Source organism: Oreochromis niloticus, linkage group LG20 (assembly GCF_001858045.2).
Source record: "Oreochromis niloticus isolate F11D_XX linkage group LG20, O_niloticus_UMD_NMBU, whole genome shotgun sequence".
Taxonomy (NCBI): Eukaryota; Metazoa; Chordata; class Actinopteri; order Cichliformes; family Cichlidae; genus Oreochromis; species Oreochromis niloticus.
The window spans coordinates 34,734,688-34,746,454 of NC_031984.2; positions in this window are offsets into that span (position 1 = coordinate 34,734,688).

Here is an 11,767-nt window from a genome sequence, read left to right on the forward strand (position 1 = left end):
TTGAGAGTACCATGCGAACAAGGGCCCAACCTATTGTCTGAAGTATCGTTTCTTTTGAAATTCCTTAGGAAAAGGTAAAAGCCGACAGGTGTACCAGTCGAGCGGGGACCCGACCTATTGTTTAAAGTGGCCGGTATCGGCTCGTTTGTAATTCCTCGAGAAGGTAAAAGCCCCGCAGATGTACCAGTCGAGCAGGGTCTCGCCTATTTTCTGAAGTAGCCAGCAACAGCGGACCCTTAGGCCTATCTTGGCCAGTTACACCGGAGCTCAGCACCTGCGTGCCCCACCCTCATTGTTTTAAACTTGCACAGCAAGGTGATGCCTGCAGCTGTATCGACCCCAGATTTATAGGCCCCCATCTATTGTTTTTGGAAGCACCCGGTCCTATATGAACCGCTTCTCAGAGCGTGAGACCCTCGCCATTTCGCGTCAGGACCAGCGCCGGTGCAGACCATTTTCAACCCACACAGAGCGTTTCTGACCAGCCGGCGTTGCTTATGCATAAGAGAAAAGCAACAATACAACGCGGTTCTCTGCTCCAAGACATCCGTGGTCCTTTCACACGGTAAGCATGTGTGTTATAGCCAGCGCTTCATAAATGTCAGTCTGACAGCGCAGATTATTCAAACTGTTTTTAAAACGTGACTCATTTGTTGTCCAAAAAACATTTCCTCTAAATTTGCAAAGTTACTGATTTAAAAATATATATTTTCGAATTTTTAGCTGGATGTCAAACATATGATAGACTCTTGAGCATATTTATATAGCAAAATTCACAGTGGTATAACCATAAACGATACCCAAATGTGCACCAATGCACTCTAATGCACGCCTTTAAACTGTATGTTGATAAGTGCATGAAGTATACCTTTACCTCTATAGCTGAAAAGAGTCTGTGTCCATAATTTGTGGATCTATTGATCTGTTTTTAATGTGGCACTTTTTTTCACGAACTGCAGATGATGAAATCCTCTTTATTTGAGAAAGTGTCCCTAAGCTATTGTTGTTCATACTTACTGAGCGCCCTAGCTACTTCTTTACTATGTCAGTAAACTTTTTGAACAAGAAAGGTGTTTTAGATTTAAAGACACATCTTAATTGAAGCAAAGGCAAAACATCTGAATGAATTTTTGGGAGAAACAGGTGTTGACTCATCTTTTTTTTAAATACATGACTTAAAACACTAAAATCTAATTTCAAAGGTTTATTTTAAGTTTAAAGAATATAAGAGCTGTTAAGACGATGAGTTTTACTTCTCACTGTCCGTGTTATGTTGTAGTATCCATTATCATGTATGCTACTTTGCTCTGTGGACTGTAAAATGTTTCATTGTATTCATGAAATAAACCAGACTTTCAATGTCTGAATCTTTTACCGTTTTTCTGCTTTTGTTCACCCAAAGTTGACAAAACCCACAGACATCCAGAGTTAACTCACTAACAGTGTGGACCAATCTCAGTGTATTTGGCTGCTTTTTCCTAAACACAATCAGCTGACTAAGAGAAATGCCTGTAGTCATCCACTTTGGTCATTTTGAACGCTGAAGGAGATTTGTTCCATAGACACCTTATACTAGTGTTTCCTGCACTTAATCCATCACTACTATGTTCTATTAAAATTCAGATTCCTTTTATAGTTTGCAGTGAAATTTGTTAAACCGTTGCTTAATGTGACAGAAGTACACGTCACTCTTTACTAACACATTGTAGATAAGTTTATTGCTGGACAACACAGCTAACAGTCTCACACACTCTTTAGATTTTTAAAGTTTTGTGTGTAATGGTTTAGTCTCGCACACCTTACCCTTTTCTCCCAGTATCACAACAGTATGACTCCCAAAGTACGGCTCAGTAAACAAACAAGGACTCTAAATTCAGAACAGAAATATACAGTTGGAAGATTAATGATTGCGTTTTTTGGGGGGGGGATTTTTTATGATGCGTAGTAAACTACCCCCTCTTCTTCTTCTCTGTGTTGATGTTGTTCGTGTGCGTGTGCGTGTGTGTGAATGCATTAGAAGTCAAAGTATACATTAGCCATACTTACAAAAACATTTTTAATTTCATTTAGAACTGAGATTCTAAGTTGTAAGCAGAAATCTTATGCTCAGCCAGAAGCATGTTTCCCCACTTTCACAATGCTGAGGTGTCAAATCCATGATCCAACAGATGGTTTGTCACACGCGGCGAGAAGGGCAAGCCACCCCTTACTTACACAACCTCACACACTATAGATTTTTAAAGTTCTTGTGTACAACCGTTTAGCTACAGATATAACTTCTACTTTTGATAAAGATCACTCCGTCTGCATATTTGTTAAGAAATAAAGCATCTTTACTGGGATATTTATTGTCAAACTATACGATTTTCCAAATGTGCGTGGAGTAAAATGTTGTGACCAAGAATCATTCAGGATTAACAACACAAACTGTTTTGATAGCAGAAACAGTCTCCCCTATAGTTCCCATACTTTACCGCTGGTTTTACAAACACATTCTTCTTCATATCTGTTTAATTGGTTTTTTTATGAAACTGATTTGCAATAGTACAACCAACGTCTAACTTTTCCTTGCTCCCCAGTATAAATGCAAGAATTTTGCAGGCTTTATTGAAACTGCCACAATTTAACACTCAGTGTCATAAACAGAGTTGATCCATGTCTCTATGGACACTGTTTCATACATCAACAGCTCTGAAAATCACTTTTAAAGTAATGTAGAACATGATCTCTTTCACTCTCAGCGTCTCCAAAAACTCAGCAAACTGACAATCACCTCTAAAGAAGGGGGTTAGTTTATAGGTTTTTTTATCAGGCGCAACACCATGTAATGCATGGATGTTAGACTCTTTCACCAGACCATGCTGCTAGCCCAACCACCAGGCTCAGGGTCTCTGAGCTCTAACCCCGGCTGCCAAATGTGCCTCTGAGCCTCTTGTGCCTTTTCACCACCAGACTAAGTTTGTAGTCTCATCTCACCTACTAATATTATTTTATTACAGGACAATATTCAGCTAGGTTACTACGTTGACTTTCTTACTTTGAGCACATTTCTGAGCCCATACATTATCAAACTTTTACTTGAGTATTTCTGACACTAGCAGCTATACTTCTACTTAAGTAAAAAATGCCTGCACTATCGGTATAAAGCTGTCTGTAATTCTTTAACAGTTCATGCAAAAATTATAAATTAAACCTGCACCACAGCTAACTCTTTTTAATAACCAATAACAAGTGTATTTCTTAGATCTACTGATACAGCTAAAACACTCTGCTTGTATAATGCCATATTCTCTCCCAGCGTACCCTTGTCTCACAACAGGGTGATTCCCAAAGTACGACTCAATAAACACAGACTCTAAAACCAGAACAGAAAGATAAAGTTGGAAGATCAAAGATTAAGGTTTGTGTTTTTATAGCTCGAAGTAAACTGTCCCCTTGTCTTCTAGGCCTTGGCGTGCGTACCTTAGAAGTCAGATTATACATTAGTCATACTTCCAAAAACATTTTGAATTCCATTTATAACTGAGATGTCGAGCTGATATCAGACATCGTATGCTCACCAGGAGCATGTATCCCCACCTTCAAAACCTTACGGTGTCAAATTCACAAGCCCAACATGGGCTCCTTCAACACAGGGGCCAGAAGTGCATGTCATCCTTTACTGACACACTGTAAATAAGTTCAATACAGGGCAACGCGGCTAACAGCCTTGGAAACCCTTTACAAGAATAAATGTGATGATCTGTTTTACCTGAATCAAATGTATTAGTTTGTTTACTTGAAATAAAAGTTATTTTGGAAACCCTGCACATGAAGTAAAAAGTATCGTGTTGTAGTCCTGGCATTAATATTTCCAGCTGATAAGGACACGTATTGCATTTCAAACGCTTTATACAAAAGAGTTTTAAACATCCCTTTGTCTGTAACGACAGTATCAAGCTACATACCATTGTTTTTACTAAAATTCAACTTTTTCAGATGAAAGTTTTTCTGCTTTTTAAAATTTTTTATTTTACTGTAACAACCTCTGAATGCCTTTTAGGATGATATTCTTGGAGATTCCATATATATAGATATACGCTTTTGGAGTGAGGGATCTAATACACAAGTTGTCACTGTGTTTTGTACTACCAGCTGTGAGGATCTGCTTTTACTTTGTCTCGTGAGTATGTATTTTTCAAAGGAGATCTTCATCAAGTTGATTTGGTACCGTAGTCTTGTTGACAAGATTAAAAGACATGTCCATTAGAGTTTAGCAACATTTCAGTTTGATTAAATAAAGTTGTTTTTTTTAACTACACAGGGATTTATTTTCTCATCTGAAATAGTTATCATATTGAACATGTCAGTGATGAAAGCAAAAAATAAAGAAAATAGTAAACGGCTGTCTAATTAAATTGTTCCTGTGAACCTTAAGCCCAAAACAGCCTTAAATCATCCTTTAATATATTCGGTGTTACAAACTTGAAGAACCACAGAAATTAATCAGTTTTCAGCCTTCATTCATATTGAAATGTTGAAATCTTTCCTGCTAGACCAAATTGCAGCATCTGATACCGCTGACCATAACATTTTATTACAGCTATTATTAAATGGAGAGACCTCTTCACACACACTGAGGTTAATTATGAAGCTTCAAGGGCTTCTGTGCAAAGACCAGTTCTATTTACATTATATATGCTTTAGAAGGCATAGCGTACATTTTCACTGCTATGCAGATGATACCCATTTTATTGGTTAAACTGCCGGGATGTCTTAGATACATGAGCTTTAATTTTCTGCTTCTAAGTTCAGATAAACTGAGGTTATTGTAACGGGGCGTAAAAATCTTAGAAACACTGTGGCTAATAAGATCCTTACTCTGGACGGCATTGCCTTGAGCCGCCTGTTGTAGTGATTTGGCACATTCTAAGTAAAATTGAACAACAATCCCGTGCCCAACATCAACATTTATTTATATACAAAATAAAATGCTTTTTACAGAAAAGAATTGTAACTTCACAATTCATCACCGTTTACGTGGGTACATAGGGTAAGTCCTCATCCTTATCCCATAGTGATTCGGGTAATTTGTCAGGGCCTTGGAAGGGTGGCCATATCAGGATACATGTTTTAAAAATGCGCTAAATGTAGGATACATGTTTGAAAAAGGATACATGCTTTTAAAAATGTGGTAAATGTAGGTTAACATTTTAAGAAAGAAAAATCTGGATACATGTTTGAAAAAATAAGCAGGGTAGCTGTTTGAAAGATACAGTACAATACGTTTTTGTTTTTTGGAAAGAATCAGTCTTTCAGAGAAAACATTAGCAGCCTCCTTTGTAACACTCTGCGACCAACCGTAGTTGTCTGATTTTCACCATGTCCAACCCAACCAGATTGGTGTATGCCTTGGCTATGGCGTCAAAGACTTTCCTTTCCGATTTCAGTTCGTGCAAGAGAGTTTCCGCCACCATGCGGACTTTGACGTCGTCCATTTTGATGTTGCGAGCAAACAGAAGCCGTTGAATAGATGGAATGAAACGAGGGTGAGGAGTCTTTTTCTGATGCTGTAATAATTTTCAGCGTAAAAGTCATCCTCCAAGACTTGCAGACACTCGTGCTGTTTCTGGCGGGGATGATCGGACTTACAGCCATTGCATTCGTCAGTGAGGTACCTGTTGATTACTAGGTTGACTAGATGATACACCGCGGTTTTCACGGTATCGATGAAAAAAGAAGATGCCCAACCGTCAAGCTCGTCGGCTTGCTGCTGCTGCTTCTCCAAGGGACGATAGTAACCGGGCGTGTCAGGTACTATTGTGCCCTCGGCCGCAGAACTTTCCTCCTCCTCAGTGTGGCGCAGGGCTGCAGAGGCCATACTTCTGTTTTGAGCTAAAAAAGGTTTGAAGGAATGAGACGACGGTCTTCTTTTTTAAATAACAGAAGGGGCGTGATCTGGAAGTGGGTTGATCTTAGAGGGCTGTTAGGAGTTGCAGCAATTTCAAAAGAATTTTCAGGAAAGATTTCAACATTTCAATATGAATGAAGGCTGAAAAACTGATTAATTTTCTGTGGTTCTTCAAGTTTGTAACACCGAATATTAAAGGATGATTTAAGGCTGTTTTGGGCTTAAGGTTCACAGGAACAATTTAATTAGACAGCCGTTTACTATTTTCTTTATTTTCTTGCTTTCATCACTGACATGTTCAATATGATAACTATTTCAGATGAGAAAATAAATCCCTGTGTAGTTAAAAAAAACAACTTTATTTTAATCAAACTGAAATGTTGCTAAACTCTAATGGACATGTCTTTAATCTGTCAACAAGACTACGGTACCAAATCAACTTGATGAAGATCTCCTTTGAAAAATACATACTCACGAGACAAAGTAAAAGCAGATCCCTCACAGCTGGTAGTACAAACACAGTGACAACTTGTGTATTAGATCCCTCACTCCAAAGCATATATCTATATATATGGAATCTCCAAGAATATCATCCTAAAATGGCATTCAGAGGTTGTTACAGTAAAATAAAAAATTTAAAAAGCAGAAAAACTTTCGTCTGAAAAGTTGAATTTAGTAAAAACAATGCTATGTAGCTTGATACTGTCGTTACAGACAAAGTGGATGTTTAAAACTCTTTTGTATAAAGCGTTTGAAATGCAATACGTGTCCTTATCAGCTGGAAATATTAATGCCAGGACGTACAACACGATACTTTTTACTTCATGTACAGGGTTTCCAAAATAACTTTTATTTCAAGTAAACAAACTAATACATTTGATTCAGGTAAAACAGATCATCACATTTATTCTTGTAAAGGGTTTTCTAAAGTTTATTTCATGTAGCGTTCCAAGGCTGTTAGCCGCGTTGCCCTGTATTGAACTTATTTACAGTGTGTCAGTAAAGGTGACATGCACTTCTGGCCCCTGTGTTGAAGGAGCCCATGTTGGGCTTGTGAATTTGACACCGTAAGGTTTGAAGGTGGGGATACATGCTCCTGGTGAGCATACGATGTCTGATATCAGCTTGACATCTCAGTTATAAATGGAATTCAAAATGTTTTTGGAAGTATGACTAATGTATAATCTGACTTCTAAGGTACGCACGCCAAGGCCTAGAAGACAAGGGGACAGTTTACTTCGAGCTATAAAAACACAAACCTTAATCTTTGATCTTCCAACTTTATCTTTCTGTTCTGGTTTTAGAGTCTGTGTTTATTGAGTCGTACTTTGGGAATCACCCTGTTGTGAGACAAGGGTACGCTGGGAGAGAATATGGCATTATACAAGCAGAGTGTTTTGGCTGTATCAGTAGATCTAAGAAATACACTTGTTATTGGTTATTAAAAAGAGTTAGCTGTGGTGCAGGTTTAATTTATAATTTTTGCATGAACTGTTAAAGAATTACAGACAGCTTTATACCGATAGTGCAGGCATTTTTTACTTAAGTAGAAGTATAGCTGCTAGTGTCAGAAATACTCAAGAAAAGTTTGATAATGTATGGGCTCAGAAATGTGCTCAAAGTAAGAAAGTCAACGTAGTAACCTAGCTGAATATTGTCCTGTAATAAAATAATATTAGTAGGTGAGATGAGACTACAAACTTAGTCTGGTGGTGAAAAGGCACAAGAGGCTCAGAGGCACATTTGGCAGCCGGGGTTAGAGCTCAGAGACCCTGAGCCTGGTGGTTGGGCTAGCAGCATGGTCTGGTGAAAGAGTCTAACATCCATGCATTACATGGTGTTGCGCCTGATAAAAAAACCTATAAACTAACCCCCTTGTTTAGAGGTGATTGTCAGTTTGCTGAGTTTTTGGAGACGCTGAGAGTGAAAGAGATCCTGTTCTACATTACTTTAAAAGTGATTTTCAGAGCTGTTGATGTATGAAACAGTGTCCATAGAGACATGGATCAACTCTGTTTATGGCACTGAGTGTTAAATTGTGGCAGTTTCAATAAAGCCTGCAAAATTCTTGCATTTATACTGGGGAGCAAGGAAAGTTAGACGTTGGTTGTACTATTGAAAATCAGTTTCATAAAAAAACCAATTAAACAGATATGAAGAAGAATGTGTTTGTAAAACTAGCGGTAAAGTATGGGAACTATAGGGCAGACTGTTTCTGCTATCAAAACAGTTTGTGTTGTTAATCCTGAATGATTCTTGGTCACAACATTTTACTCCACACACATTTGGAAAATCGTATAGTTTGACAATAAATATCCCAGTAAAGATGCTTTATTTCTTAACAAATATGCAGAGGGAGTGATCTTTATCAAAGTAGAAGTTATATCTGTAGCTAAACCGTTGTACACAAGAACTTTAAAAATCTATAGTGTGTGAGGTTGTGTAAGTAAGGGGTGGCTTGCCCTTCTCGCCCGTGTGTGACAAACCATCTGTTGGATCATGGATTTGACACCTCAGCATTGTGAAAGTGGGGAAACATGCTTCTGGCTGAGCATAAGATTTCTGCTTACAACTTAGAATCTCAGTTCTAAATGAAATTAAAAATGTTTTTGTAAGTATGGCTAATGTATACTTTGACTTCTAATGCATTCACACACACGCACACGCACACGAACAACATCAACACAGAGAAGAAGAAGAAGAGGGGGTAGTTTACTACGCATCATAAAAAAATCCCCCCCCCCCCCCCCCCCCCCCCCCCCCCCCCCCCCCCCCCCCAAAAAAAACGCAATCATTAATCTTCCAACTGTATATTTCTGTTCTGAATTTAGAGTCCTTGTTTGTTTACTGAGCCGTACTTTGGGAGTCATACTGTTGTGATACTGGGAGAAAAGGGTAAGGTGTGCGAGACTAAACCATTACACACAAAACTTTAAAAATCTAAAGAGTGTGTGAGACTGTTAGCTGTGTTGTCCAGCAATAAACTTATCTACAATGTGTTAGTAAAGAGTGACGTGTACTTCTGTCACATTAAGCAACGGTTTAACAAATTTCACTGCAAACTATAAAAGGAATCTGAATTTTAATAGAACATAGTAGTGATGGATTAAGTACAGGAAACACTAGTATAAGGTGTCTATGGAACAAATCTCCTTCAGCGTTCAAAATGACCAAAGTGGATGACTACAGGCATTTCTCTTAGTCAGCTGATTGTGTTTAGGAAAAAAGCAGCCAAATACACTGAGATTGGTCCACACTGTTAGTGAGTTAACTCTGGATGTCTGTGGGTTTTGTCAACTTTGGGTGAACAAAAGCAGAAAAACGGTAAAAGATTCAGACATTGAAAGTCTGGTTTATTTCATGAATACAATGAAACATTTTACAGTCCACAGAGCAAAGTAGCATACATGATAATGGATACTACAACATAACACGGACAGTGAGAAGTAAAACTCATCGTCTTAACAGCTCTTATATTCTTTAAACTTAAAATAAACCTTTGAAATTAGATTTTAGTGTTTTAAGTCATGTATTTAAAAAAAAGATGAGTCAACACCTGTTTCTCCCAAAAATTCATTCAGATGTTTTGCCTTTGCTTCAATTAAGATGTGTCTTTAAATCTACAACACCTTTCTTGTTCAAAAAGTTTACTGACATAGTAAAGAAGTAGCTAGGGCGCTCAGTAAGTATGAACAACAATAGCTTAGGGACACTTTCTCAAATAAAGAGGATTTCATCATCTGCAGTTCGTGAAAAAAAAAAAGCGCCACATTAAAAACAGATCAATAGATCCACAAATTATGGATACAGACTCTTTTCAGCTATAGAGGTAAAGGTATACTTCATGCACTTATCAACATACAGTTTAAAGGCGTGCATTAGAGTGCATTGGTGCACATTTGGGTATCGTTTATGGTTATACCACTGTGAATTTTGCTATATAAATATGCTCAAGAGTCTATCATATGTTTGACATCCAGCTAAAAATTCGAAAATATATATTTTTAAATCAGTAACTTTGCAAATTTAGAGGAAATGTTTTTTGGACAACAAATGAGTCACGTTTTAAAAACAGTTTGAATAATCTGCGCTGTCAGACTGACATTTATGAAGCGCTGGCTATAACACACATGCTTACCGTGTGAAAGGACCACGGATGTCTTGGAGCAGAGAACCGCGTTGTATTGTTGCTTTTCTCTTATGCATAAGCAACGCCGGCTGGTCAGAAACGCTCTGTGTGGGTTGAAAATGGTCTGCACCGGCGCTGGTCCTGACGCGAAATGGCGAGGGTCTCACGCTCTGAGAAGCGGTTCATATAGGACCGTGTGCTTCCAAAAACAATAGATGGGGGGCCTATAAATCTGAGGTCGATACAGCTGCAGGGCATCACCTTGCTGTGCAAGTTTAAAACAATGAGGGTGGGGCACGCAGGTGCTGAGCTCCGGTGTAACTGGCCAAGATAGGCCTAAGGGTCCGCTGTTGCTGGCTACTTCAGAAAATAGGCGAGACCCTGCTCGACTGGTACATCTGCGGGGCTTTTACCTTCTCGAGGAATTACAAACGAGCCGATACCGGCCACTTTAAACAATAGGTCGGGTCCCCGTTCGACTGGTATACCTGTCGGCTTTTACCTTTTCCTAAGGAATTTCAAAAGAAACGATACCTCCTACTTCAGACAATAGGTTGGGCCCTTGTTCGCATGGTACTCTCAACAACTAAGTGATACACTTATCTTTGTCTTCCTAAGGAATCACAACGATTAAATGGTACCCCCAGTGGGCTTTTGCAATCCTGATGAAAATAGGAGTGGTTTTGGTAGTATCACTGCAGCGTTTATTTTCTAAAGGGCTGAATGTTATTTGCGACCATCTGTTGTGTTAAAAACTACTCTGAAACCATGAAACCCCTTACGGAAGAAAATGATCCGTTTTTAAATAAATAAAAGGCATGTATCGCTGCATGCTGTGACATCAGAATCACAAAATGAGTGTGATTAAAACAGGATTAGTTTGAAAAGAGCGATACTGGTTGCTTTGGGGGAAAAGGTGACATCATGTGCAACGTGTTTTAGAAGTAGGCCTATAGCATTTATTTTCTAAAGGGCTGAATGTTACTTGTGACCATCTATTGCGTTAAAACTAGCTGGCTCTGTCTCCCTCTTGGATCAACATTCCGAAATCCCGATTTTTAAATAAAATGATCGCATCAACCCGTCAAAGAAACCCCAGTACATGCGTAAAACTAGTTAAATTAAAACTAGTGGTTTGATTAAATGAAACGCTTGTGAACAGGCTGAATTTACCTGTACAGAAGAAATTCCCATTTGTGCCGTTTTTTAAAATAAAATGGTTGCATCGCTGCGAGCTGAGATATTGTCAGAATCACAAAATTAGTGTGATTAAAACACAATTAGTTTGAAAGAGTGATACTGCCTACTTATAGCATTTATTTTCTAAAGGGACTTTATGTTATTTGTAACCATTTACTGTGTTAAAAACTAGCTGGCTCTGTCTCCCTCTTAGTTCAACATTCCGAAATCCCGATTTTTAAATAAAATGATCGCATCAAACAGTGAAAGAAGCCCCAGTAGATGCGTAAAACTAGTTAAATTAAAACTAGTGGTTTTATTAAATGAAATGCTTGTGAACAGACTGACATTGCCCATTCAGAAGAAATTCCCATTTGTGCCGTTTTTAAAATAAAATGCTTGCATCGCTGCGAGCTGAGATATTGTCAGAATCACAAAATTAGTGTGATTAAAACACTACTACCAACACTTTTGACTAGATGTAAATAAAAAGCATTTGTTAATGCGCACTGTGAACAAAAACGGCTTCCACCCCTACATGCCAAAACAAAGAATTGCTCTTAAGGACA